This window comes from Pygoscelis adeliae, unplaced genomic scaffold (assembly GCF_000699105.1).
Source record: "Pygoscelis adeliae isolate BGI_AS28 unplaced genomic scaffold, ASM69910v1 Scaffold106, whole genome shotgun sequence".
NCBI classification, from domain to species: domain Eukaryota; kingdom Metazoa; phylum Chordata; class Aves; order Sphenisciformes; family Spheniscidae; genus Pygoscelis; species Pygoscelis adeliae.
This window is the reverse complement of record NW_008824939.1, coordinates 2,249,691-2,255,205: the sequence shown is the minus strand read 5'-3', so window position 1 is coordinate 2,255,205 and position 5,515 is coordinate 2,249,691.

Here is a 5,515-nt window from a genome sequence, read left to right as displayed (position 1 = left end):
TTTTTTTTCCTGCTTCTGTACTACATTATCTGCACTGATTTACTCCTTTCCTCTAGGAAACACATTTGCATTAAAGATCCGGTCTTCTGTTTATTTAGTTCTTGCTGCTTATTGCTTCCATGAGGTCCTCTTTGACCTTACAATTAACAGAAAAATAACTGATATCCTGGGAATTAAATCAAGAAGAAATTAAGTACAAGGAGCTGATAAATTCTGATGAATTCTTTCTCTAATCAAGCTTTTGTTTTGACATGCAAAGATCCTCAGTAATATAAATAAAAAGATTAAAAAAACCCCATAAGGAGCATGTTTTTCACAGCGTCTCTGGTGCTTCATGGAACACTTTAAACTACAATAGTCAGGGATACCACTGGTTCCTATTGTTAAATGTTGGCTTTGTTATCAGAAAAAGTTCAAGTGTATTTGCTGGAAGGTAGTCTAACCTGGCCTGAGCCAATTTTTATTTATCTGATCTGTTTTCACTAATTGCCTTTCAGGTAGCATATTTGCATTATACCACAGCATTTCATAGTCCCAGCTGATATACCCCGACTTCTATTATAGATTGGTCTGCTGGTGTAAGGATTCTTGCTGCAATTAGTGCAATACTGAAATAGTAGTAAGTATAAAAGATCGCTCAACTTGCTTTTAAGCTTAATCACATACAACAAATCCAGTGAAATAACAGTGATAGTTCCGAGATGTGCGTTGTTTGTTTCTTTATATTGTATTATATTATTATAATTTTGTTGGAAATGAAGAAGACTGGTGAGAGAGATAAAACTGGCATATTAAAGAATTGAAAGGGTTGATTGCACTGTTGTCTGCTTAATGTCACTTTAAATATCTAGACTTGCTAATTTGGTCTGATTTGAACATAACAGTGTCACATTCAAAGGCAGAGGATGCCAAGAAAGGAAGGAGATGATTTACATCCCTTGAGCTTCCATAAGTGGGAGTTTCAGATTGGAATTTGGCTATAAAATATTCAGATTTTTCAGAAAGAGCTACATGATAAAACAGGGTGGTGTACCAAGGCCTGTAACTGGATCCTTTGGCAACAAAGCTTGTATGTACCTTTTCCAAAATGTAGGAAAGGGTCTGCTCTGTCTTGGCAAACAGCCAGCTTGTTTCGGTTTCTACTGTCTTGAGTTTTACATGTTTAAAAAAGCCAGAAAACTTCAGGCTAGTATGATAAACAGGTTCTACTGTACATCTTGAGACTAGGTTCTCCTGCTACTAAGTCAGACTAATCTTAAATTCTGGTTAGAAGACCAGACGTCACAATGCCAAGCCTTAGTATTGGTGACTATATGGAATTGTGTTTCATTGTGCTGATGAAATTAAGCTATCCATTCATCCATCCATATTTGTTTGTGGCATATAAGCAAGAGTATGTTTTGCAGGTGAAATGATCTAACTCTGAATACCACTAGAGTTGCTGTTTACTCATTTGACTTTTCTGTTGCTTTACATATGCTTACACATACTTATATATGTATACTCACTGACTGTTTAAGTTCAAGTGTTTTCCTTTGTTTTCTAGAGCTTAGTCTTAAAAGTTCTGCATATTTTCAGATAACAATGTTGTATATGTTGTCGCTGTTGGTAGTTGCCAACAGTAGAAATAATCTGCCAAACATTAACGTAATTCTGATTACACACTTCCCTTAACAGAGCTTCTAAAGAAAGCTAAGTGTCTTGAATTCCAAGTACACAAACCAGCATGCTAAATATATGTATTCTTTTTCAAGAATCTGTGGTGACAGGTGTCACTGACCACAGGGTGGATCTTCACATAAGCTCAAGAGGAGCAGAAAGATTTTCTTTCTAGTTTCAGTTTAGTGTTCTTGTTCACTTCCAGCCCCCTCATGTAAGAAGTGTGGAAGTGGCTGGGACTTCTAGCCAGTGTTACCCAGCGGGATGTTGTGGGTTTGCCCACTGTGAGCGAGTGGGGACAATTTCCTTTCTTTTTTGTATTTAAAAACAAATTAAAAGAATATGAACAGGAGTGGACAACCTAAAGAGGTGGTTTCTCCCCTCCAATGAAGAAGGTGAGGACTTGGCAGTGCTAGGTTTACGGTTGGACTCGATGATCTTAAGGATCTTTTCCAACCTAAATGATTCTATGATTCTATCTTTCCCTTCACCAGTCACTTAGCTGCATCACTTAGCATCAGTTGTGATGAAGTTACGCAGTCATGTAATTGGGGCTAAAAAAGACCAGTAAAAAGATAGAGAAATGATAGCTCGGCCTAGCTGTAAAATCTGTCTTACAACTTTCTCAGAAGCTTATGTCATTGTTATGATTCTTTGCTTTTGACAGACACTTGGTATCCTTATTAGCCACCTTTGACCCCAGAAGGCTCATGGTACAGAATATTTTTAAAGGCTGCTGGATCATACTTAAACTTCACATAATCTGCAGTGTTACTGTGACAGGTGTATCCCCCGTTCAACCCTGTTGTTTCACATCAGCAAATATGCAGAAAATAGAATTATGAGACTAAAAATGATGGTGAGCTTGAGAAACCGTGTGACTGCACACACAGAAATAGTGCACTGGTGTGAGGTGTCTTATGAACAACCATTAGTAACCATGTTAATTTTCTTTTTTGTTTAGAAAACAGATTCGGCCAGGCTGTTGGTGAATAGTTAGAAGGTGTGGTCTAGTAATTAATACCGTGATTAGCAGCGGGATCCAGTGAGGTTGTGTAGGCGATGGCTTGTCCTTAGATGTAGAAGATGGTGAAAGGTTGGTGGACCGACCTTATGAAGAGGAGGAGGAGGGTGAAGGCATCCAGAATCACAGAGTCCATTTCCTCTGTCTTTACCTACTGTAATCCCTAATTTGACAGGTGAATTTTGGTATCTCCTAGCAGTAAGTCACAGCTTGTTTGGTCCTCTGTACATATCTGAAGTGACAAATAAAGCCGTAGCCTATTTTTGTGATCCCTATCTGTATGTCTGAGTCAATACTAGACCAACTTTGTCTAACAAACTTAATTTGTGGCTGTCCCAGTACTTTATGTATTATGGTAGCTGCAGTTACATGATTACATCTGTTTTCCATGCACAGTCACTCCCCAGTTCTACTGTAATTGTTAAAGAAGTCTTCATGTATGCAGGCTACATTTTAAAACTGAGTAGAAATCCAGGAGTGGAAATACCTTCTTCATCCATTAGATAATCTTGATAGGTGTTACTAATCTCTCTTTTAAGTAGATGATAAAATAAATTTATTTCCCTAGAAAAATGCAGAAAGTTAGCATAAGTTTTAGTCATATGTCAGCAAGAGACAGAGACAAGATTGTCATAGTGTGATGGGGCTTTTGCAACATAGTCTTTGGACTCCTTCTGGGAGTAATCTGATGATAATAGTTACCTGTCTAAACTGTTAAGTTTTTAATTTGGTAGAATTGGTACTTGTAAGACAGTCTTGTACTGTTCAGTGAAATAGGAGCTTTTGCATGTTTTTAGCTTATGCTGTCAAGCATACCATACTAGCAAAACAGATAATTTTCTCTTTTGGGGATTTTTTTTTTTTTATCTTGCAGTAATTGGTTTTTCATTTAAAGGAAGACATTTGTGTTTTAAAAACAAATGACACACACAGCTGTGTAGCTAAGTGACCCAGAGAAAATGCGTTCCCATGATCTATGTGTATGTGCAAGTGATGGGGACCAGAACTTGTTCTTTGTCCAATAGTTCAGTTGTGCATGGCCTCAAGGGAACGTGTGGCCATACTCCTTGTACTGTTAACTTTCCATGGGAATGTAAGAATGTCTCTCACAGGGCTGGCTAGGAATAGTTGTGTGTGGAGGGTTTGTTTTGGGTTTTTAAATTTTGTTTTCTTGTGTCTAAATTCCTGTGCGTTGTATAGAAATTTGGGCTACATATTGATTCCACTTTTAAGGAAGAGTGTAAAATTGTGTGATACTGCAGCTGTTAAGAATAGGACATAAATGTTTTGCGTTGCAGTGACAAAAGCTATGCAGCGTTTGATTTGTTCTTTACGTTCTTGAACAAATACCTCTGTTCTAGGATATTTGAACAACGAAGGGAACTTCTTAGTCATCTGCATAAATAAATAGATATGAAGTTCTTGGATACCCGAGATGTGAAAACATAGATTTTTTTTGGTGGTTGTTTTTGTTCTACAGTGGGTGAGACAGGACTAGGATTGGCAGAATCCTTTCTTTGGTATTTGATTTTTGTGAGTTAAAATTTTAGTATTTGATTATTTTTTTCTTGGGGGGTGTGTGTGTGTAACCTCTCATCTACAATTGAAAAGTTTTGTAATGCCATGTCATAGACCAAGTGCTGTTCAAGTTACTAATGACCAACTATGGAAGCTTACTGCATTGGCTAGTTTTGAAATTATGATTAGCAATTTGATTATAGCAATATGATTAGCAAAATTAGCAATTTAATTGCATAGAGTTCCTAGTGCCATCCTGAGGCATTATTCCAAACCTGTGCAAGATATGTACAAATTAACAATGAACACTTCTCTGCCTTATGTAAGGAAATTAAAAAGCAGAAGAAATCAGAACTCGAATAGAAGACATGCTAGTTACTTCCTTCATATATCTCATTATACACAGCTTTCTCAGAGGCCATACTTTTAAGGGTATGGCCTTGATAAGCAAAGTACCTACTTCCCGAGTTTGTACAGTTCCGTTTAGCTTTCTATTAATAATGGTATAGGTGGCAATAGAGGTGGACAGAAAACCTATTTGAAGCACTATTAGATTGCATCTAGTGTGTCTATTTTTAACTTAAATAGTTTATTTATTTAGAATTAATGGAGCCCACTTCCATTAGTTGCATCAGCATTTGACCTTGCTGTGTTATATGTAAACATTATTATAGTTTACGTAGTTGATGAACTGGGAAGTTATCGCATGAAGAACACTTCATGAGTGTAGTTACTCAGTGTCTACAGGGAAACACTTTAGCAGAAGCCCTTGCTCTCCAGACCCAAGCAGAGGAATTAATAATAGCTAAATCTTTTCAGTAATAAGTATTTTCCTTTGTGTTTTGTTGTTGGCTAGTGGGATTTTTTTTTGGGGGGGTCTTAATTACTTTTCTATTAAATATATGATTTTTCAGAAATGCTGACTCCAGGCACTGAGTTCCTCGTACCAAAATAAATTTATTTTACCAGGTCACTAACTTGTTAATTTAGTATTTGTTAGGCACATGTTCTAAAACCGTTTATTAGAATGTAGAGTGCTTTAGTATGAGAGTCAGCAAAATAGGTAAATAATATGCTCAAATCAAATTTGTATAGCTTTGGAAAGCCATACTGTTACATAATCATCTGCCTTATTGAATGTTAAAGTCACTGCTATATTGGTGTATTTCTTTGCCAATATATTAATGTCATGCTATCTAATAGCAACATAGTCTCCATATACAAACAGCTTAAGAAATACAAGGAACAATCGTATAGCAGAAAGAATGGTTTATAGTTACTTGGCAGTTGAAACAATTACCAATCCACTCTTGA